This window comes from Poeciliopsis prolifica, unplaced genomic scaffold (assembly GCF_027474105.1).
Source record: "Poeciliopsis prolifica strain line A6 unplaced genomic scaffold, Auburn_PproV2 SCAFFOLD223, whole genome shotgun sequence".
NCBI lineage: Eukaryota > Metazoa > Chordata > Actinopteri > Cyprinodontiformes > Poeciliidae > Poeciliopsis > Poeciliopsis prolifica.
Window position 1 is genome coordinate 94,953 of NW_026562598.1, and position 26,051 is coordinate 121,003.

At 46.1% G+C, this 26,051-nt stretch overlaps 1 pseudogene; it reads right to left on the bottom strand.

Moving 5' to 3' along the window:
• Nucleotides 1-1,122: 1,122 nt before the first annotated feature.
• On the bottom strand, nucleotides 1,123-25,265 carry LOC129357050 (sodium- and chloride-dependent creatine transporter 1-like; annotated as a pseudogene).
• Between the last annotated feature and the right edge of the window lie 786 nt (nucleotides 25,266-26,051).

A 26,051-nucleotide genomic window follows, 5' to 3' on the forward strand; every position in this document is an offset into this window, starting at 1 on the left:
TTCAACGTTTTACATGAAGTGATCAGTTTAAGCTCAGCTGCAGATCAGTCCAAATAATGGAAAGAAGGATCTTCTCATCTGGTGCACATTGAGCCAAGATCTCAGATATTTAGATTTTTTTTATTTAATTAATAACTTGAGCATTGTTTATTTCTCTTCAGTGTTTACAAGTAGCTGATGCATCTTTGTGTACATTATTATTTTTTCTGTTAACTTCTCCAGGTTTAATCTGGATGATGTACATCTGTTTTCCCTGCAGGTTGACGCAACATTAAATTAAGTTCTAAGCTCAATTTTCTACGTTTCTATGCAGATGATTTGCTCTTTGATATGAGAGCAAACAAAGTTCAAACTCAGATTTTGATCCTAATTATTCATCAGGTTTTTGTTTGTCCATCTGGAAACCGTGGCTGGCCACAAAAAGCACCTTTTATTATTTTCTGCACAATTTAACTTGGAAGAACATTTTGACCTGAAAAAGACAAACAACGAAATTGATTTGGTCAAATTGATCTCAGATTTAAATAATCATGAATCCTGATGAAGGGAAAAAGTTTGTATGTTTGGGAGCCAAACGTCTCTTTGTTTAGTTGATCAGCTTTTATAATTGTTTGATAAATTAACATTTTAATTCACTAAAGTTTTGAACCTAAATCAGCCTGTCGCTGAAATCTGCTCGGTTTGATCCTGAATGTTTAGGACCCGTTTCCTGCTGCCATTCGGTTCAGGTCAACAGGTCAACAGGTCAACAGGTCAGCAGGTCAACAGGTCAACAGGTCAGCAGGTCAACAGGTCAACAGGTCAACAGGATGAAGATTCATTTCAGGGTCCAGCTGAGATCGGAGCCGACGCCACGCAGATGAAACAACGTGAGCCGTAGGAAAAACAGATCGCCTGAAGCCAAGACACTTTAGCACTTTGAACGTGAAAATAAAGTTTCCCTTTCACAAATCACTGCATCGCAGCAAACCCGCCACAATAAAAGCACCGGCCTTTGCCGATTGTTCACGTCAGCCGCCGCAGCACCAAATGGGTTTCCTGTTTCCTGTTTGGGATTGATGACCCACTCAAGAGTCAGAACCAGCAGCAGGTTCTGATTCTTCTGACTCCCACGGGCCAACATCAGCTAAAAACAACTCAGGTGTTTTATTTTGAAGGTCTGAAAGAGAAGTGAGGTAGGACTGAAGCAGTGGATTTGCCAACTGAACATGAACAATCATCATCATCATCATCATCATCATCATCATCATCATCATCATCATCATCCCAGTGAATACTGCATCAAATATAGCTCAAAGATTCAATATAGAAATTTCTTCACCAAAATAAAAGCCTCCAAAAATACATTTCTGTTTATTTACAGAAACAAAACCTGATTTTTTTTTCATGATTTCACAACGATGTGCAAACGGATCTGGTTTTCCCACATTTTGATGCTAACTGGTTGCTGGGAGACAGAGTCTTAGACACGCCCACCAACAGCGAACAGGAGGTCACAGGTCAACATAAGGCAATGCTCAGCAACGCTGTCAGTCCGTCGGCTCTCTTCAGGTTTCTGGACAACATTTGGATCAAAACCACTCTCCTCTCGACCCGGTTACCAGTTCTGATGGGTTTGTGGACAGAACCAGTCAAGCATTTTAATCCTTTGCTAAGGAAAGAGGAAGCGGGACGAAACCCAACAAAGATGGGCAGAACCAACTGGACCGCAGCGTTGACGAGGCAGAGCAACCGGGTCACTGGCAGTAGCCCGGTTCGGACATCAGAACCTTTTGGCACTCAGATGAGAACAGACAAAATCTGATCCCGGAACCTGAAGGGAACGCGAAGGGAACCAGTCGGTGCTTCTGTCTAGAACTCTGTCTGTCCTGACAAACAGCAATGATACAAACTCTGTCGGCTGAAGGTTCTGGAGGTTCTGGAGGTTCTGCCTGACAGCGAGTCCATCGTGGCTGTTTGTCCGGTTCAGGTTTGTGCTGACCGTCTATCCAACCCAAGACCAAACCGGCCCTCACGGGAAGACAAGTGTTTGGGATCGTCACGATCCGCCTTTCATCCTAAATCAGGAGAACCGGAACCCAACAGAACCAGAAGTCCCAGGGGAACCTGGGAAAAGCTTTGGTTGCTGTGGGGACCAATCAGAGTCCAGCTCATTCATGATGCCTGGCGCAGAAAGTGGTGGGAGGTGAGGGTGGAGGTCGGCCATCTTGTCTTGGGAGGGACGGACGGGTCCGGTCTACATGACGCTCTCAAGATGATGACCTTGTTGTCATCAGAACCGGGCGTCAGCGAACTCAGGGGCCTGATGTCGGGGGCCATGTACTCCAGGTGGTGGGGGCCCCACACGGGACTGGTCAGGTGGGCCCAACGCTGCAACACAGGGAAGTCATGATCACCAACATGGCTGCACCTCTGGCTTCTTAGCCAATCAGCATTCACCTGGGACAATGAACCCAACCCGTCCGTTCCAGAACGGCAGACTTCCTACTGACTGGGGTCGAGCTCCAGCTCTGCACTTAGTGAGAAGGTCAATGGGACCGGAACCAGAATCTACGTCAGCTGGAACCGGACAGAGGAACCCGCCCCGTCCCGCCCACCCCCCGCTGTGATGTCGTATTGTTCAGGTTGTTGTCGGCTGGAACAAGATCTGTCCAGATGGATTTGTGGTCGGGCCGTTCAGGTCTAGAAAGACTTCTCATCAGAACCAGCAGTTCATGCTTTGACTTTATGGACGCTGAAAACGTTACATAAAAAACCTGTGAGCCACCATTTTCAGTGACCACAGGGGGCGATAGAGCGCAGGTAGGTCTTAAGACCAGAGAGAAGAAGATTTCCTCAAGCTGCATAATGCTGATTCAGCTGGGATTGTAAACTTCACGGCTCCTTTATTAGAGAATGGAGACCAAGTGCAGCCGTTTAATAAATCGATAAACGATCAAGAAATGATTCTATTCTGATTTTAACATGGTTCTTAATGTTTCTGCCACCTCTTCATTATATTCATATCACACTTAAAATAATATTTAACCATTAAATAGCTACAATCACGCTGGTCACAGATGATGACAGTCAGAATAATCTGTGACCTCACTGCTCAGGCCAGTTTAAAGGTTTAAAGGTCCCGAAGTCCTGCAGTTTTTACATGTACAAAACACTGGAATGAAATGGCTTAATTACCTCCTCCTTGTTCTCCAGAGCCTTAATGACGACCTGATTATTCTATTGCGGTGGTGCAGCAGAGCCACATCTAGAAGTTGCAGGACTGGAGTTTGAGATCCCTGAACTACTTTCCACAGTATTTACAATATATTTGACCCTCAAAGAGCTAAAATCACACTGGTCACAGATTTATTCAGACAGTTTACGTAAATACTCTTCCTCTTGCTGACCTTCAAGACGTACTTGCACACTATCGCCCCCTGTTGTCACTGAAAATTATGGGTTACAGGTTTTGCTGCAACAAATGGACATTTGTGTTTTCAAGTACATTTAATAAACCACTAAGTTTGAGATTCTGTGTTGGAACAGTTGTTGTGTTGCCTTGGCTTTTCTCCATCCTGACTGACCTCTCTGAAGGTTCCTTTGGCTCTGAAGAACTTGTAGAGGAGGCTGACGGGGATGCAGCATGGAGGACAGAGCCAGGCACCAGCCGATCACCTCGCCCCACCACGGGTACACGTACACCGTGTTGTACGTCAGCGGCTTGTAGTTCACCAGGTGGAACAGGAAGATGCCCTGATGTGGCAGAGGAGTCGTGTTACTGGGGCCGTAGTTGGACGGACAGGAAGCTGTGGGTCTCACCATGCAGACGCACGGCGTGATGAACGACCAGCACCACTTCATCCAGGGGAACGGCCGGTAGCCGATCATACGGGCCACGTCGTCCATGAACCGGTCCGCACCTGCAGAGACACCATCAGCTGGGACACACCCCTGATTCAGCCTGGGCTAGCTACAGGCGCCCCCTAGCCACCATCACAGAGTATTACACCTGGCTGAGCTGTATTTCTGCAGCCACCATGTCACTGAGTGGACGGGTCAGAACCTCCTCAGCACCAACGCTTTTGGGTCCTTACTGAGCTCAGTGGTTCTGTCATCAACTCCAAAACATAAAACGATTGTAATCAGCCAGGACCGACCCTGAGGGACGCCAAGACTGTCGAACATCCTATAAGCCAGAGCCACCTGAGCCCCGCCTGACCTCTGACCCCATCAACTGCTTCAGGTCACATGCAGCCGTTTCAAGTAAAAATGAGAATAACACTTTCAGTAGCAGTCTGATTTATCAAACGTTAATTTACAGAAAAAATAAGAATTATTAGATGATTTTTTTGATAGAAAGAGAAAAAAAACCCAAAATCTCCCAAATTTAAACGGAAGGTTCTGAACTTTGACCTTTATTTGGAGTTAAAATCTGATCTCATGTCCTATTTAAGGATCACTCAGCTGCACCCTGCAATGTAACACCACAGTGTGTGTGTGTGTGTGTGTGTGTGTGTGTGTGTGTGTGTGTGTGTGTGTGTGTGTGTGTGAGAGAGTGTGTGTGTGTGTGTGTGTGTGTGTGTGTGTGTGTGTGTGTGTGTGTGTGTGTGTTACATACCGTAGACCCAGGCCACTACAACACACTCCCAGAAGGATTGCCACAGCAGCGTCATGCCGCTGGCTGAGTAATAATCAAACAGCTGGAAGACGTACATCCCTCCCTGCAGAAACATCTCCAAATATTAACACCCTCCTTCCTCAGCCTTCGAACTGCTGCAGCTAAACTGAGCAGGTGAAAGTTTCTCTGCTGACCTGCGTCACCATGGAGAGGTCAATGATGAAGCACAGTAGACAGCATATCGCCACGGCGATCTCACGTTTGTAACGGTGGTGATATTTCCCAGGAAACAGGTCCAGAATCCCAGTGACGAATCCCTCCACCCCGACAAACTGCAGGAACAGGAAACAACATCAGAGCTGGAAGGTCTGAGCCTCCCTGAAGGCATCACAGGCATCGTTCATCTTCATCACGAGGATCCAAACGCGCCACAACAGAACGTCTGACTCCTGGACGCCACGGATTCCTTCTTTCATTCAACAGGAAAAAGTTTCTGTAACCATTTTGAAATATTTTTTCTGCAGTTTTAAAGAAATAATTTATCATCTTGAAAAATCTTTAAACTGACATCTTTTCTTATCAGGTTTTACACGTTTTGGATGATTTTTGTGTGAGTTTAGTACAAAGCAAATCTTATCTTAAATAAAATAAAATGTAAAAAAACTTAAATCTGAAAATACATCTAGAAAAGAAAAGGCTAGCTGATTAAAAACAGTTAGCCTCTTTTCACAATTAGTAATTATCCCAAATTAAATTATTATAATTATGGTCACCATATTGTCAGTTTATTGTTTCGTTTTCTGTGGTTATGAAGCGGGGCATTCAGTCCAGTCCGGTCCGGTCCGGTCCAGTCCAGTCCAATCTGGTCCGGTCCAGTCCAGTTCGGTCCAATCTGATTCAGTCCAGTCCGGTCCGGTCCGGTCCGGTCCAGTCCAGTCCAATCTGGTCCGGTCCAGTCCAGTTCGGTCCAGTCCGGTCCGGTCCAATCCAGTCCGGTCCAATCTGATTCAGTCCAGTCCGGTCCGGTCCGGTCCAGTCCGGTCTGGTCCAGTCCAGTCCGGTTCAGTCCAGTCCAGTCCAGTCCGGTTCAGTCCAGTCCAGTCCAGTTCGGTCCGGTCCAGAGGTCGTTTTATCTTCACTTCCTGCCAGATTGATGGAATAAAACTGGATTCAAACTAAATTTACGTCATGGTGAAATGACTAACCACTGCAGAATGAATCAAACTTCACAGACAAGTTTGTAGATGTTCTTGGTCACCTGACTGTCGAGTCCAAGGAGCAGCAACATGAAGAAGAAGAGCGCCGCCCAGAGCGGTGCCACCGGCATCAGACTGACCGCCTTTGGATACGCGATGAAGGCGAGACCCGGACCTGAAACAGCGACAGGACGCAGAATAAATGCACAATATTTGAAACCTTTATAGCTATTAAAAGTATGCTGAACCCAGTAAAGCTTGTGATTTGTGACATCTAATATGGTTCTTTACTGAATATTGAAATCAACACAAAATTTCAATTTCAATTTTTTGCTTTCAATATAGAATAATCTAGCCCATGTTTGAATTTTTAAGTTAGAGCTAATTAAAGATGCTAAACATCACAATGTTTGGTGGAATTTGATCAATCTGAGGGCAGCAAAGTGGCGCAGTGGGTAGCACTGTTGCCTTGCAGCAAAAAGGTCCTGGGTTCAATTCCCGGCCCGGGGTCTTTCTGCACGGAGTCTGCATGTTCTCCCTGTGCATGCTGGGTTCTCTCTGGGTTCTCTGACTTCCTCCCACCGTCCACAAACATGACAGTCAGGTTAATTGGTCTCTCCAAATTCTCCCTAGGTGTGTGTGCGTGCACGGTTGTTTGTCCTGTTTGTCTCTATGTTGCCCTGCGACAGACAGGTGACCCGTCAGGTGACCCGTCCAGGCGACCCCGCCTCTCGCCTGGAACACAGCTGGAGAGGCAGCTCCTCCCGACTCCGTTAGGGAGAAGGGTGATCAGAAAATGGATGGATGATCAATCTGAAGCTAACTTCAGCTTCATCTGGTGCTGAAGTTAGCTCTCGCTGGATTACTGTCAGAAAACGTCAAACTATCTAACGTCTTCCAGCCACGTGACCCATTTTACCAGATACAGTTTCTGTTCAAGAAGAAAAAACAAGCTAGCCGAGACGCGCTAGCCGTTAGCCTTCACAATGGAATTACCAGCTTATTCAAAGCTAACGCTAGCTGGTAGTTTTCATTTCACTGGTTGCTCAGAAAGGCCCATCGCTAGTTCAGGATGGATACCCTCCTGCTATCAGGAAGTAGCTGGTTGCCCTGCAGAGACAGAACCGGACAGAACCAGAACCTGGTACTGAGGCCGAGCGGCGCTCTGGGCGGGTTTTACCTGATTCAGCCACCTGGGAGACGTCGACTCCCTGCTCAGCCGCCATGAAGCCCAGGATGGAAAAAACCACAAAGCCAGAAAAGAAGCTGGTGCCGCTGTTGATGAGCGCCAGGACGAAGGCGTCCCTGAGGAGCAGAAGAAGAAGAAGAAGATCAGAACCTCTGGAGCACCTCGGTTCCATCAACACCAGCTGAACCGAACCCGGTACTCCATGAAGGTTCTGAGGTTCTGTCTGGTTCTGAGGTTCTGTCTGGTTCTGTGGTTCTGGTACTTGTAGCAGTCGTTGTTGAAGCGGTTGTAGCTTCCCAGTGCGGTCAGCGCTCCCAGTCCAATGGCGTAGGAGAAGAAGATCTGCGTGCCGGCGTCTATCCACACCTGTGGGGTCAAAGGTCATAGGTGAGAGATCTTTTAGTTCATAATCCAATACACAACAATAGTTGTGTCAAGGCACAAAAAAGAGTCCAACTGCTCCTTCGTCCCGAAGTATTGAAACGTTTCCGAGGAAACCCAGCAGAGCATCGAGTCATTCGCTCCCTGGACCAGCAGGGGGCGCTTGTGTTGTGTCATTAACTTATACAGCAATCCCTCAACTGAGCATGCATGAGGCGAGCGTGGAGAGGAAGAACTCCCCTTTAACAGGAAGAAACCTCCAGCAGGAAATTTCAGAACAGCACAAGAGTCTTTCATTTCCATAAAAATCTGCTTTTCCTAAATCCCAAACTTTTCTCTAATGATTGAAGAAGAAAATATGAGTTTAGATGCATTGTTCCTGACAGGCAGTGCTCAGGGCAAAGTCACCCACAGGCTGGACCGACCTGAGCCTCCTGCAGTTTGGACCAGTCCGGTTTGATGTAGTACATGATGCCGTTGTACGCTCCCGGCAGCGTGACGCCTCGCACCAGCAGGATGATGAGAACCACGTACGGAAAGGTCGCCGTGAAGTAAACAATCTGAAACAGAACCGGCAGAATCGGAGTGAGGGTTGGAACCTGCAGAACATGAACCCAGAACTCACCAGCAACCGTTAAAGACATTAAAACTGTCTGTTTGGATCGGATCTGCTGCTCAACCGATCACGTAACCGGCCTGCGACCTTCCAGAGATATTCCACCGGACGTTACAAACGTTACCAGAAAAACCTATCAACACGTTTTTGCTAAATTCGTTCAAACAACAACATTTTACAGTGTAATTTTTAGGAGGGTTCAACTTTAGCATTCAGAACAACCATCCATCCATCCATCCATCCATCCATCCAACCATCCATCCATCCATCCAACCATCCATCCATCCATCCATCCATCCATCCATCCATCCATCCAACATCCATCCATCCATCCATCCATCCAACATCCATCCATCCATCCATCCATCCATCCATCCATCCATCCATCCATCCAACCATCCATCCATCCATCCATCCAACCATCCATCCATCCATCCAACCATCCATCCATCCATCCATCCATCCATCCATCCATCCATCCATCCATCCATCCATCCATCCAACATCCATCCATCCATCCATCCATCCAACATCCATCCATCCATCCATCCATCCATCATCCATCCATCCATCCATCCATCCATCCATCCATCCATCCATCATCCATCCATCATCCATCCATCCATCCATCCATCCATCCATCCATCCATCATCCATCCAACCATCCATCCATCCATCCAACATCCATCCATCCATCCATCCATCCAACATCCATCCATCCATCCATCCATCCATCCATCCATCCATCCAACATCCATCCATCCATCCATCCATCCATCCAACATCCATCCATCCAACATCCATCCATCCAACCATCCATCCATCCATCCATCCATCATCCATCCATCCATCCATCCATCCATCCATCCATCCAACCATCCATCCATCCATCCAACATCCATCCATCCATCCATCCATCCAACATCCATCCATCCATCCATCCATCCATCCATCCAACCATCCATCCATCCAACATCCATCCATCCATCCATCCATCCATCCATCCATCCATCCAACATCCATCCATCCATCCATCCATCCATCCATCCAACATCCATCCATCCATCCATCCATCCATCCATCCATCCAACATCCATCCATCCATCCATCCATCCATCCATCCATCCATCCAACATCCATCCATCCAACATCCATCCATCCATCCATCCATCCAACATCCATCCATCCATCCATCCATCCATCCATCCATCCATCCATCCATCCATCCAACATCCATCCATCCATCCATCCATCCATCCATCCAACATCCATCCATCCATCCATCCATCCATCCATCCATCCATCCATCCATCCATCCATCCATCCATCCATCCATCCATCCATCAGAAATCTGGTCCTTCACAGATTTTCCAGTCACAGAAACAGAATCATCTTTGTCTCTCTTGACACATCGGAAGGACTGAGTGTTGAACTGACTCATCGCTTGTTGCTCAATCAGAGTCGTTCTTCCAGAACATATTGTTTTCCTGAAGTATGAAGAAATGTTGATGAGTCTGAACTGACGCAGAGGCGTTGCGTTGACGTAGCTTTATGCTGTTCAAGTTTAGAATTGTGTAAGTTGGTTTTAATGTGCGTATTACACTGGGAATCATGTCAAATATCTTTGGACTTGTTGAAGTTTCCTCATGCCCAAACATGTGCTGAATGCTGGTTCAAATGCGCACCAGGCCTTCTTCCTCGAGCAAAAGTCTCAGGTGAAGATCAATCTGCTGCCCGGTGCCACACTGACCCAGTCTGAGGGGCATTTTGTTGCTCGTTGGATCAGAGAGCTCAATCTTGGCATAAAGCTTGATGCCGTCCATGGAGAGTCGAAGCTGGTTCCTCTTCAACATCAGCACCCTTCACCAGTCTGCCAGTTGCTCTAACTGGCAGACGGTCTGACTGGTCTGAATGGGACGGTTCAGACCCATTCAGACCCATTCAGACCAGTAGCCTCCTCTTTCTTACTGGTTTTACCATCAAGATCATCGAGCTGCTCCAACCCACCAGGCACTGAGTCCTGCTGTGATAAACCCCCTTGTGTCACTAATCTCATTTTTCCTTTCACTTGGTTGATTTATTTATTTTTTGGTTAATATGTTTACATTTTGAGGACAATTTGTGAATGCTGAATATTTGAGACACTAGAGGAGTGGGAACTTGGCCTGGAGGATTCTCTCTCTCTCTCTCTGCTGGGCTCTTCTTTCAGCCTCCTGCTGATGAACAACAGCAGCAGCTGTTTGTGTTGGGACTGAGAGTCGTGTGAGCGGATCTGACAAAACATCATCAGACGAAGACAGACATAACTAAACCAATAACCCTCCATCGGGCATCATGGTGTGCTGCTAAAGACACTCATCTTTTACTGATTGAAATAATATTGAATAAACTCCTTGAGACACGGTTCAGCAAAACATCTTCCTTATCAAAGTAGCAGAAACGTCCAAGAACGTTCTTGGAGAAAAGTTTGATGTCAGACGAGTTGAACGTTGAGATGTTTGGACGTAACAACCGTTTATTAGGAAGGGTGACTTCAAGAACAAGAGACTACTTCACAAACATGGAGGAGGCAGTATCATGATGTGGGATTTGGATGAAAACCAATCAACTACTCATCCAGAATGAAGCCGGGAGGTTCCTGATGCTCTGACTCACTAATCCTGCACTAATGTCCAGATCACAGTTTTGGAGAGCCAAGCGGTGAAGATGGAGCTCTGCCTGCTTTCTAACACTTCCTGCTTCTGGACCAGAACCTTCTGAAGGTTCTTCAGGTGCTGGTTCTGAATCCGGCAGCACTTGTCTCCTTCAACATCGGGATGTTTCTGCGTTTGGTATTTTCCCAGCATCTAATGGCTGCAGGCGCAGCATCGCAGCTCAACATGCGGCCGGCCTCTCAGTCACGTCTCACTGCAGACAAGCTGCCCTCCTCTCAGCCGGCCAATCGTGTCCCGACACATCACAGCCTCAACGCCCCCCCCAAGGTCGTCATAGCAACTCTCAACCGGTCATGTGACTGCAGCCTGGTGACACGTCCAGGGTGAATCAGAGGTGTCAGCTGAGGATTTAAAGGGGCGTGCGGCATTTTTCCCTCTGACTCGACTCACATGTTTCTGTTTCACATGTTGGACAAAATCCAGCAGGAGAGAAAAACTGAAAACTTTCTGAATATTCATCAAAATCAAAACTAAAGATGATAATCGGAGCACATTCAATATTTAAATGTTTTATATTTATCACATCATAAACACCTGCAGGAAACCCCACCTGACCACACACTGGTCCCAATGTTCTATAACACACTGGTCCCAATGGTCCATAACACACTGGTCCCAATGGTCCATAACACACTGGTCCCAATGGTCCATAACACACTGGTCCCAATGGTCCATAACACACTGGTCCCAATGGTCCATAACACACTGGGCCATAACACACTGGTCCTAATGGTCCATAACACACTGGTCCCAATGGTCCATAACACACTGGTCCCAATGGTCCATAACACACTGGTCCATAACACACTGGTCCCAATGGTCCATAACACACTGGTCCCAATGGTCTATAACACACTGGTCCAATGGTCCATAACACACTGGTCCCAATGGTCCATAACACACTGGTCCCAATGGTCTATAACATACTGGTCCCAATGGTCTATAACATACTGGTCCCAAAGGTCCATAACACATTGGTCCTAATGGTCCATAACACACTGGTCCCAATGGTCCATAACACACTGGTCCCAATGATCCATAACACACTGGTCCCAATGGTCCATAACACACTGGTCCCAATGGTCCATAACACACTGGTCCCAATGGTCTATGACATACTGGTCCCAATGGTCTATAACATACTGGTCCCAAAGGTCCATAACACATTGGTCCTAATGGTCCATAAACACTGGTCCCAATGGTCCATAACATACTGGTCCCAATGGTCCATAACACACTGGTCCCAATGGTCCATAACACACTGGTCCCAATGGTCTATGACATACTGGTCCCAATGGTCTATAACATACTGGTCCCAATGGTCCATAACACACTGGTCCCAATGGTCTATGACATACTGGTCCCAATGGTCTATAACATACTGGTCCCAATGGTCTATAACATACTGGTCCTAATGGTCCATAACACACTGGTCCCAATGGTCCATAACACACTGGTCGTAACGGTCCATAACACACTGGTCCCAATGTTCCATAACACACTGGCCCAATGGTACATAACACACTGGTCGTAACGGTCCATAACACACTGGTCCAATGTTCCATAACACACTGGCCCAATGGTACATAACACACTGGTCCCAATGGTCTATAACACACTGGTCCCAATGGTCTATAACATACTGGTCCCAATGGTCCATAACACACTGGTCCCAATTGTCCATAACACACTGGTCCTAATGGTCCATAACACACTGGTCCCAATGGTCCATAACACACTGGCCCAATGGTCCATAACACACTGGTCCCAATGGTCTATAACACACTGGTCCCAATGGTCTATAACACACTGGTCCCAATTGTCCATAACACACTGGTCCTAAAGGTCCATAACACACTGGTCCCAATGGTCCATAACACACTGGTCCCAATTGTCCATAACACACTGGTCCTAAAGGTCCATAAACACTGGTCCCAATGGTCCATAACACACTGGACCCAATTGTCCATAACACACTGGTCCTAATGGTCCATAACACACTGGTCCTAATGGTCCATAACACACTGGTCCCAATGGTCCATAAGACACTGGTCCTAATGGTCCATAACACACTGGTCCCAATGGTCCATAACACACTGGTCCCAATGGTCCATAACACACTGGTCCCAATGGTCCATAACACACTGGTCCATAACACACCTGGTCCCAATGGTCCATAACACACTGGTCCCAATGGTCTATAACACACTGGTCCCAATGGTCCATAACACACTGGTCCCAACGGTCCATAACACACTGGTCCCAATGGTCTATAACATACTGGTCCCAATGGTCTATAACATACTGGTCCCAAAGGTCCATAACACATTGATCCTAATGGTCCATAACACACTGGTCCCAATGGTCCATAACACACTGGTCCCAATGATCCATAACACACTGGTCCCAATGGTCCATAACACACTGGTCCCAATGGTCTATACACACTGGTCCCAATTGTCTATAACATACTGGTCCCAAAGGTCCATAACACATTGGTCCTAATGGTCCATAACACACTGGTCCCAATGGTCCATAACATACTGGTCCCAATGGTCCATAACACACTGGTCCCAATGGTCCATAACACACTGGTCCCAATGGTCTATGACATACTGGTCCCAATGGTCTATAACATACTGGTCCCAATGGTCCATAACACACTGGTCCCAATGGTCCATAACACACTGGTCCCAATGGTCTATGACATACTGGTCCCAATGGTCTATAACATACTGGTCCCAATGGTCCATAACACACTGGTCCCAATGGTCCATAACACACTGGTCCCAATGGTCTATGACATACTGGTCCCAATGGTCTATAACATACTGGTCCTAATGGTCCATAACACACTGGTCCCAATGGTCCATAACACACTGGTCCCAATGGTCCATAACACACTGGTCCATAACACACTGGTCCCAATGGTCCATAACACACTGGTCCCAATGGTCTATAACACACTGGTCCCAATGGTCCATAACACACTGGTCCCAATGGTCCATAACACACTGGTCCCAATGGTCTATAACATACTGGTCCCAATGGTCTATAACATACTGGTCCCAAAGGTCCATAACACATTGATCCTAATGGTCCATAACACACTGGTCCCAATGGTCCATAACACACTGGTCCCAATGATCCATACACACTGGTCCCAATGGTCCATAGCACACTGGTCCCAATGGTCTATAACACACTGGTCCCAATTGTCTATAACATACTGGTCCCAAAGGTCCATAACACATTGGTCCTAATGGTCCATAACACACTGGTCCCAATGGTCCATAACATACTGGTCCCAATGGTCCATAACACATGGTCCCAATGGTCCATAACACACTGGTCCCAATGGTCTATGACATACTGGTCCCAATGGTCTATAACATACTGGTCCCAATGGTCCATAACACACTGGTCCCAATGGTCTATGACATACTGGTCCCAATGGTCTATAACATACTGGTCCCAATGGTCTATAACATACTGGTCCTAATGGTCCATAACACTGGTCCCCCAATGGTCCATGTGGTCGTAACGGTCCATAACACACTGGTCCCAATGTTCCATAACACACTGGCCCAATGGTCCATAACACACTGGTCCCAATGGTCTATAACACTGGTCCCAATGGTCTATAACACACTGTCCCAATGGTCTATAACACACTGGGTCCCAATTGTCCATAACACACTGGTCCTAAAGGTCCATAACACACTGGTCCCAATGGTCCATAACACACTGGTCCCAATTGTCCATAACACACTGGTCCTAAAGGTCCATAACACACTGGTCCCAATGGTCCATAACATACTGGACCCAATTGTCCATAACACACTGGTCCTAATGGTCCATAACACACTGGTCCTAATGGTCCATAACACACTGGTCCCAATGGTCCATAAGACACTGGTCCTAATGGTCCATAACACACTGGTCCCAATGGTCCATAACACACTGGTCCCAATGGTCCATAACACACTGGTCCCAATGGTCCATAACACACTGGGCCATAACACACTGGTCCTAATGGTCCATAACACACTGGTCCCAATGGTCCATAACACTGGTCCCAATGGTCCATAACACACTGGTCCATAAACACTGGTCCCAATGGTCCATAACACACTGGTCCCAATGGTCCATAACACACTGGTCCCAATGGTCCATAACACACTGGTCCCAATGGTCTATAACATACTGGTCCCAATGGTCTATAACATACTGGTCCCAAAGGTCCATAACACATTGGTCCTAATGGTCCATAACACACTGGTCCCAATGGTCCATAACACACTGGTCCCAATGGTCCATAACACACTGGTCCTAAAGGTCCATAACACACTGGTCCCAATGGTCCATAACACACTGGTCCCAACACTAGTTCCAGTCCGGTCCCAGTCTGGTCCCAGTCTTGGGAGCGGTACCTTGCCGGTGGACTTGACTCCTTTCCAGACGCAGAAGTAAACCAGAACCCAGACGGCCATCAGACACAGCATCAGCTCCCAGTTGATCCGACCCGGTTGGTCCAGTCCAGACGAGATGTTCAGCACTTTGTTCCTGCGCAGGCACAGACCGGGTCAGAAAGACCACCGTGACCCGACCTGACCCGACCCGACCGGAACCGACTCACTCCCAGAACTCGATGATGGGCGAGCGGGCGTCGGCCAGGTCGGCGCAGTCAGGTTGGCTCCGCCCGGTGGCGTTGGCCAGGCTGGCGTTGCTGCAGTGCAGGTGGTGGAAGGTCTCCAGGCAGTTGGGCGTGTTCCATTCGTTGTCACAGGTGGACCAGGGGAGGGCGGAGCTAAAGGACTGATCAGGTAGTAGAAGCCCCAGGCCAGAACCATGATGTAGTAAGTGTTGCAGAAAAAACACGATGACCATGGAGGCGTAACCCAGACCTGCACAGAACAGGAAATGATCCAAACCTGACCATAACTTTTAAACATAATCCTCTTTAAATGTCACTCCTGCACTGACATTTGTTTTTGTTGAGTTTTTATTTGAGCCAAAAGAAGGAAAAAATACATACAGACATATGGATGCACATGTACATATATATATATATATATATGAACATACATACTTACATATACACACACTTTGGACACATAATGATCAATACACAGGGCAATACTGACGAGGCGTTGTATAGAAATAAAAGTTCCAAAATTACTATCCAGCAGTTTCAGCTTCCCCACACTAAAAGACAAACAACCCCAAAAATCCCAAAAACCCAAACCTGACAGATGTAAACAAGTGAATATATAATGAATCTGTTGTGACCACCATATTTATAACCACAGCAAATTCAGCGACAGGCAAAACCTTCAAGTTGGAAAAATAGGAAAGAAAACTTTGCCATTTTTGACAGAACGTCTGTCGACACCGACTTGCTTTCTGACCCTAAATCATGAATGTGTGGAATCTGTAAATCACTTCCAGGTGATAAACATATATACATATACATATACATATACATATATATATATATATATATATATATATATATATATATATATATATATATATATATATATATATATATAATTTCCAGGTGATTTACTGGAATCTGGAAACTTTTCCAGAATTTTCTCCTTATGATTGAACAAATAATGGAGGCTAAAGTCTGCAGCTGGTTCTGCTGGAAATATTATCAACGTTTTATTGGAGACCAGTTAATGTTTGACCTCATCAAAGGAAACTAACTTCACATATTAACTTTGCACGTTGTAAATACCTTGTTGTCGTGGTTACAGTAATAAACAGGCAGCGGTTTTTATGCAACAAACTTCTGAGTTATGAACATTTATGTCACTTCCTCGAAGCTTCTGTGGATTTCCAACTTTCTTCAGTTGATTATGAAGAAATAAATTCTCCTCTTCCAGATTTACTTCTTTTATTTTGTTTTTTTTTTCTTCTGGACAAAAGAAGGAAAAATTACAAATTATTTCCATTGAAAATTTGTCAGTTCTATTAAGAAAACTCAAACCCAACATTTGAATCTACAAAAAACTATTTCATTGTTTTCAATTTATTTTAGACTTTAAAAATGTTTAAAGTGTTCAACATTTTGTCATTATTTATTTTAATTATTATTTATTAGGAAACAAAGACATAAGTTCTCCTAACTTAGACTTAAATTGAAATTTAACTTGGATATTTTCAAGAAAAAAAAGTTAAAATGTTTATTTTAAATATATATGTTTTTAGTTTGAATTAAAAATATATTCTTTTACGTAGTATGAACATGTTTTTCTATTTTAGGTCATTTTAAATTTATGTAACAAAAGTCATTGTTCCCATCCAGCGGCCATCTTTGGGGGCTGCAGCAGTTATTGGGCGACAGGCGGAGGACACCAGGACATGTCCCCTCGTCCAGCGCATGGACAGACATGGACACCTGCAGCTCAGCACAGCCAGGAGTTTTCCTCTGCTCTGTCACTGCGTTCTTGCTGCGTTGCACGCCGGTCAGATGCAGTCAACTGTTATCTGCGCCGTTCCTGTAAAATGTGTGACGCGGCGCCATGAAAGAGGATTCATGGTTCTGAAGTTTGAAGGTCTGAGTGAAGAAACGGATCCGTGACCTATGAACCTTCAAACTGCCGACCAAGCGGATTCTTTCAGGTTATCAAACCAGCATTCTCAGATTTTTTGCCTGAACTTAATCTGAGACACATTGTGACAATGTTATTGATATTCATATTGTGTTTTGCAACTGTTTACATCTATAATTATGTTAACATTCTTGTAAAAATAATGTTTGTTTTCCAAGAGTTTTATTCCAGTTAAAGGTTGAAAAAGGACAAAAATATTTTTGTTTTTATGTTTTTATTCTATTAAGTTTTTGTTAAGCCCAGAAGAATTATTCTTTCATTTTATAAGAATTAGTTCTATGTTCGGTTTATGCCCAGTCAAGCTGAACAGTTATATTTATTCATCTGTGGACTCTTCTAACATCGGCAGGTAAATATTACATGGATGAAATCATGAGTATACATAAATGAACAATCAGTATGAAACCATATTTGGAATTTTACTTTCTCCCTCAAAGTTGATCAACTTTTCCAGAATTATTTCAGCAAAAGAGAAATCAGGCTGCGTATCAAAACGAGTTCATTATTCTCATAAAGACCAAATTCACTGAGTTCAATTTAACCACCTAAATGTTACTTCAAACAGTTGATTAACAAGCTGTTCTGTAGATTCAACTATTTTTCAATAATTTTCTTTCTGACAGAAAGAATCTGAACCAGAGAACCAGATGGTCCATCGCATCAAGCAGCCAGAAGTCCAAGAGAAGTTTAACACGTTGAGCAGCAAATCAGCCAAGGTTCCGCTAACCCGCTAACCAGACCCCGGGTTCCGCTAACCCGCTAACCAGACCCCGGGTTCCGCTAACCCGCTAACCAGACCCCGGGTTCCGCTAACCCGCTAACCAGACCCCGGGTTCCGCTAACCCGCTAACCAGACCCACCTTTGAACAGTGGAGCGATGTTCCACACGTTGATGCTCCCGGCCTTCATGAACTGACCCAGGGCGATCTCCAGGAAGAAAATTGGGATTCCTCCCACGAAAACGATCAGCAGGTACGGGATCAGGAAGACGCCTGAGGAAACACGATGCATTCAGGGACAGTCAGAAACAGCAGCCACACTGAGGAGCTGCCAACTCAAAATGAATGAGTCAATGCTGAGTGAACTGGTTTGAGTCTTCTGGAGAATGTTGTGGTCCGTTTGAGGCTGCAGGGTTCTGTTCCGGACCATCTGCTCTGGCACTCATTTTCAGCCCGGTTCTGGTTCTGACCAAGTTGTGCAGAACCTTTAAAGGTACAACAACCCAGGTCCAACAGCAGCAGGAGATCCAGGAGGCGGCAGAGAGGCTTCCATTCACTTCAACTGAACAGATTCAGTTCAAATCATTCTCGGTCCCGTCACGCGGGGGGTCCCGGGGCTCGGTCCCGTCACCGCGGGGGTCCTCGAGCCACCAGACATTTTTCTTATATATATCTTCACTGTTTGTTTCTAAAAGCCATAAGAAAAGCTGTACTACTAATTTTGTTTTACTGTACAATGACAATAAATCAAATCTGATGGAAGTCATCACTTCTGGTTATTGCTGGTCAACCCGGTTCCGGTCCAATAACCGGATCCATTAAGGATCCATTCAGGGTGAAGCTTCACCTCACTTAACCGCCACGTGTTGGAGTCGCATCTAAAACCAGAAACAGACCCGCGGCTGCAGTTAGAGAGCTAATCTGCCTAATCTGGATCAGTCAGTGGGCTAAATACTGACAGGCTGAGCAGGGGGGCAACTAGGGGAAACACTGGGGCAATAGCAAGGGCCCCTGACCAACAGGGGGCGCTCCACTATTTATTTATTTAGTTTTTGTTCATAGGAATGAAAACATTGGGCCCTGCCAATTCCAAAAGAATCATTTTGTGTTTTGGAAGATTGTTTTCAGCAGTAAAAATGAAATGTCCCCTTCCCAGACCAAAAACACATATTTGCCCTGAAGCCCCTGGATCTGCAGGAATCGGTTCCTTCCTGCTTGGAGCTGCAGGTGTTCAGCAGCAGTCAGTGGAAACAAGAACCACTGAGGCTGTTACTGCGCTGCTAAGAAAAATGATAAAGTAGGTGTTAAAACATCAAAAGAGAGAAAAAGCTAAACGTATCAATTTATAAGCCAGTTTTTCTCCGAGAGGCTAAGCTAGCATTAGCATAGCTAGCTTAGCCTCCTTTACACTAACATTTAATGAATTAAGGGAAAACATCACCAACATATTGACATATTTCACTGGACCTTTTCCCACTTAACAGGCGAGTCGGTCAGCAGCAGCTCTAGTCCCTCCTGACCCGTCCTTCCTGCTGAGGGGAGTGCAAGCTGGAAGTTGTTTCTCCCTTCAGCACAGCAGTTAGTGAATGAGCTTGATTGACAGCGCTAAGACCCTCCTCCTGGTTCTCATTGGAACGTTATAGTAATTCAGATGGAGGAGATTGATTGTTTTCACAGATTATCTTCTCGTAACAAACTGTCACAGCATGGTGCCAGCTTTAACAAATATGGAGAAAACATTTTTTATTGAAGTGACTTATTGCAGCTTGAATAAAATGCAACTATACAGCATTTTTTGAGAAGTCTGTGTGTTGCTTCATGTGTATTTTGCATGTTGCCTATGACTGTTGCTGGTGGGGAGACGTTTCAGTATCGAAAACTGATAGAAAACATTGAAGCAACCTGGTTGCACACTGATGCAGACGGTTGGATGTGAAATTCATGAGCAGGAAATATTGTCTAGTATCAGTATTGGACCAAAGGAAGCAAGGCTTTAAAATTGTGACTCAAGAAGTACAAGAGCAGCTGTGAGGGGGGCCAGTTTCATCTTTTGTCATGGGCTCCAACATTCCTGACCTTCATCACCACCACCATCCTCATTATCAGAGGTTCTGGTTCCTCCTCAGCAACATGGACGTCCAAAAGTTTCAGACATGTTTTCCCCATGAACAGCTGAAGACTCAGGCTGTTTCCCTCCTGACGGTCGACCCGGTTCTACTGGAACCAGAACATCTGCTCCACCTCCAGCTGCTGTGGTTCTTAGTCAAACCAGCCGGTTCCCCTCCTGGCCTGTGGGCATTCAGGCATTAATTATTTAATTATTAATTATTTTTTTCTGTCAAAAAAAAAAAAATGTTGAACTGAAGAGAACAACGAACCGAACCATGACCTTCAAAAACAATCTACGAAGCACTTGAAGTGAGTCTGAAGAATCGCATGGGAGACGGCGGCCTGCGGCGGGACGGGGAGGACCCAACCCGACCCAACCCAACCCAACCGACCCAACCGAACTTCTGGTTCCGTTAGGTCAAACCGAGCCGGGTCAGGATCGGCGCAAACAGCTCCATCCGGGCATATTTATAATTAATGACTGAATGCTGTGAGCATTCAGTCCTGCTTCTGGCAGCATTGTCACTCAACTTTTAAAATTCATTTTCTCAATCGACAAAGACCTTCATACCAGAGTGCAGATTCATTACCATATAGAGTCAAAATAATTGTTTCTGGAAAATATTTTCCAACCTGAGTTTGTGTTTTTGTTTTGGTTATGAACAGAACAGATAACGCGACTGGTTCTGGTTCTGATGAGTGTAAATGCTGCCCGCTGTATAATTGGGTAGAAACTGTAGACACGAGTAGAGATGTGAGGATGGTGGCGGTAATGGACAGTCAGACGGTAGTGAGGTGTGCGGTGGAACTTCTTCCTGATGACTCCCTTCAACAGTTGATGAAAAAGGATGGAAAACTGGTAATGCATCAAATTTGATGTCTGAAGTTACATTTACCTCTTCAGTTAACTCTTCCCATAATTCACTGGAACAAATTCCCCTGAAACCTTTAGTCAGTCAACAAACAGCCCTGGTGCCTGTTGATGCATATTCAACACAAAGCAAGCATGCTTTGTGTTGAATATGCGTAGGTTTATTCAACACATTAAAACTTACGTAGGTTATTTACATACTAAATACCTACGTATATTGGATATGGTCAGGCTGTGGTTAGCTCTCCTCGCTCTGTTTTGCCGGCTGACTCAGGATCAGTCAGGATGTCTCCTTACATCAGAGGCTATAAATAAAATCCCACACATGCATGAGTCACATGTACAACTGTACCGTACCCTGATCGCAGTGGTCCATTCACAGATATCTGAGGACTAAACTGTAACCTTCCCCTTTCAGAGACTCGGCTGATGGAAGTTTCTACTCTGCAAATCGTCTGAACCGTCTGGTTCATCCCAAAGGTTCTTGTTCTGGACCGGCTTGTTAGAACCGAGCAGCAGGTTTCTGTTGCTTCACCTCCACAGAGTCAGGAGTTGTTCTTACCCGTTCTCTCCGGTCAGCATGGAACTATTGATCTGGTAACTTCAAACCCGCTCGGTGAGCGTACCGGACCTCCACGTGGAGACCCACCAGAACCAAACGATTTCTGCTGTTTCTCGATCATAATCAGAACTAGATTGAGCATCAGTCTGTGGTCTAACTGGGTTTGATGACTTCAGTCCATTTCAGAGTTTTCCAGGCGTCTGATCATTTGGAACGCCAGTATTCCAGATTTCCATTAGAAAAGAACCAAAGGCTGCAGGGAATCAAACTTCCTGAGGTTTTAGGACTCCCGGCGAACAGACGGCGAGATTCAGGCGCACTGAGCCGATAGATAACATGTCATTGTCGCGTGTCAGATTTCCTACATCTCACATGACAGATTCCTTCATATCCCATAATTCCACTGGGCTCAGTCCTCCTTCCCTGAGGACTGAGCTATGTCCTCCCAAATATTTTCATATAGTCTGACTGATGCATCAAATACATTTCTATAATTTCTAATCTCTTCCGTCAGATATCATTCAAAATTTGACTGCATTTCATCCACAAGATGGCGCCGAGTCGACCTCTCGGCCTAAACGGTTCCCTGTGGATGTTGTTTCTGGTCAGAGGTTTCCAGAGCGATGCTGAGTTCAAGGTGGTAAAAACAACCTGTAACGGTCTCGCTATGGTGTCCTGAACCTTTGTGCAGAAGTACCGGGTCGCCATGGTCAGACTTTTGGTCGGGACAAGCAGCGGTTGGTTTTCTGAGCGAGTCAGCATGTGGAGCAGAGATTACCAGGAGTGGCCTGTAATCTTTTAATCCTGTTGACAGGCTTCACCTCTCCTCCACCCTCATCCCTCCTTCACCGTCTCCACTGGAGACGTCCACAGGTCCTGTCCACTGGAGACAGTTCAGAGGTCATCTTTGGCCGCAGCAGCCTCCACACATCCAGGACATGTGGACATGTAGGACATGTGGACATGTAGGACATGTGGACCTCCAGGACATGTGGACATCCTCTATGTTGGTTTGATCTCCAGGTCTTCAGCTGACTGGTCCTCACAAAGGCAGCAGCTTTGCTACCAACACACCGATCCTCACACACGTCACTGTGTGTGTCCTTCACAGGGTGACTGTAGCGCACACACACACACACACACACACACACACACACACACACACACACACACACACACACACACACACACACACACAGCAGGATAATAAATCAAAGTAGCTCAGATTTATTAGAGGACAAAAAGAACAAACTGAGGAGACAGAAGGAAAGAAAAAAGGACAAACTAACGACCGCATCGTTAAAACTGAACTGATGGAGGAAGAGGAGGAAGACGATGCAACTGGCAAACAGCTTCAGCTTCGGCCAATCAGGCGATAGTCATGTGACCTTTACAGGAAGTCTGACAGCACTGTGAGAACGGGACCTTTTCACAGGAGGAGACGTGATGAAGACCTCTTCTCCTCCTCTTCCTCACCAGGGTGGAAATAACTCTCCAAGGAGTCAATCAGCAGGAAGCCTGTAGCTCCTGACAACGTGGCCTGAACCGGTTCTGAGCCGGTTCTGAGCCGGTTCTGAACCGGTTCTGTCCACGTTATGTAAAAAGATGGATGCTGCAGCCTCAGGTCTGAAAACCAGGCCGGCGCTTTCAAGTCGCCATCTGCCTGAGCAGCAGGGGGCGACGGCGCTCCACAGACCCATCAGCAGTTCTGTATCTCTATAGATAATCTCTAGATAGAAACATTGATCTATCTATGCTCCAGATCTATGTTTAGAGACATAGATCTATGCAGACTGACATCAGTCGGTCTCATGACTTCCAGGCTTTGCCTTCATCACCATCATCATCGTCATCAACAAATTTGTTTCATCGTCATATTTCATTTTCTCCAAATGAATATTTTCTATTTCCCTTGGTTAGATTGATTGATTAATTGATTGATTGATTGTCTAGTGATTCTTTCAGATGCTTTGTGAGCTGCCTGATGACTGCTGCCCCCTGGTGGCCACTGATGTACCAGATCCAGACAGTCAGGTGACCTTCAATCAATCAATCAATCAATCAATCAATCAATCAATCAATCAATCAATCAATCAATCAATCAGACTGTTCAAAGTTTCAGGTTTTAAAATATTTGCTTTCATTTACTTTGGTAGAAAGTATTGATTTATTGATTAATCTGATGATGATTTAATTATTAATGTATGAAGGAGACAGGAAGGACCAAAGCGAGGTCACATGACCTGCTGGGAGCCAAATTCATCAGAGGGTCATAGAGACAATCAGGGCTATTATTACACACACACACACACACACACACACACACACACACACACACACACACACCTACACACACCTACACACACACACACACACACCTACACACACACACCTACACACACACACACACACACCCACGCACACACACACCTACACACACACACACACACACACACACACACACACACACACCTACACACACCTACACACACACACACACACACACCTACACACACACACACACACACACCTACACACACCTACACACACACACACACACACACACACACACCTACACACACACACACACACACACCTACACACACACACCTACACACACACACACACACCCACACACACACACACCTACACACACACACACACACACCATGCTTGTGTGTAAATACAGCCTGAACCTGCTGCTGTCACTCAGATCGATCCCAGCGCCACTGAAGATGATCAGAACATTGAAGCCCCGCCCATTTACAAGCCCCGCCCATTTACATTTGGAGACAAAACCTGATTCTGTTTTCATGCTGCAGGTTCTGTTGGACCAGCAGCCCAGCAGAACCAGAACCAACGTGTAGCCGGGCCAGCAGCCGGACGGCCGACCCGGATCTGGTTTTCTTTGAAACGTGTGTGACCTACAGAAGGGGCGGGCCTGAAGCTTTAGCCCCGCCCCACGTGCTGAGCCTCACCTCCTCCGTTCTTGTAGCACAGGTAGGGGAACCGCCACACGTTCCCGTCCGACAGCGAATCCCACGCAGGACATGATGAAGTCCATCTGCCGGGTCCAAGTCTCTCGCTCCTGGTACCCCGGACCCGTCCCGATGGCCCCGCCCCCTCTTTTATCCTGAGCGGTACCACTTCCCTGGGGCCAGGGACCCGTTGGACAGGAGGAGCGGGTTCCTCTTGGTCTCCTCCACCAGAACCACAGAGCAGGACGAGGCGGGCCGGGTCGGTTTCTCCATCTCAGACAGAACCGGGTCAGAACAGTCCAGGTTCGAAGGTCCAGTCTCTGTCAGTGCTCAAGCACTTAGATTCTCTCACAGAGTATCAGTCAGAACCACTCAGACCCGATCAGAACCAGCAGTAAAACCCAATCGGAACCAATCAGAACCCAGTCAGAACCACTCAAACCCGACCAGAACCAATCAGAACCCAATCAGAACCACTCAGAACCAGCAGTAAAACCCAATCAGAACCACTCAGACGCGATCAGAACCAGTCTTGCTTTAGAACCGACACCGGGTCAGAACCAGTAACACCCCAGCAGCCCCAGTCCAGGTCCAGGTCAGAGTCTCACCGACCAGTCAGAACCAGAGCGGGTCCGGTTCGGTCCGGACCCTCTGCTCTCTTTTAATTCAGTTTATTTAGTTACATTTAAAAATGGTCAGAAAATCGAAATGTGTTAAAAATAATTTTGAATTTTTTTTTCTGTCAAAAAAAAAAAAAAGAAAATGTTGAACTGAAGAGAAAAAAACGAACCAAACCGCAGCCGAACCGCGACCTTCAAAAACAATCCACGAAGCACTTGAATGTGAGTCTGAAGAATCGCATGGGAGACGGCGGCCTGCGGCGGGAGGGGAGGACCCAACCGAACCGAACCGAACTTCTGGTTCCGTTAGGTCAAACCGAGCCGGGTCAGGAGCGTCGCGAACCCGCAGCTCCATCCGGGCAGAGGCAGCACTGAACGCGGTCCCGGTCCAAGGTTCGGCGGCGCGGTCGGTCTGCCGGACTGCGCGGCGGCGGCGGCTTTAAAGCGGAGGAGGCTGAATGCCGTGACGTCACGCCAAGAACACGCCCGCCTCTGACGTCACTGGGATCCCTGGACTCAGGTCAGCTTGAATGGAACCGAGAGGTTCTACTGGATCAGAACCAGAACTCCTGTTGAACCGGTTCTGAGATTCTCCGTGTAGAAGGTCTGAGAGAAGGTCCACCAGAACCAGAACCAGAACCAGAACCAGATTACATATTCTGGGTCTCAGTGTTTAGAATAAATGACTCAAATTAATTTAATGTTTATTTTCAATTAAGATTCAAAATAAACATGAAAACAGATTCACTATTATCACCTCATTAATTACTGTCATATTTTACATTCATTATTTTGTTTTACTAATAATGATCAGCAAAACATCATTATAATAATCGTTTATTAATAATGATCATTTCCAACTCTTATATTACG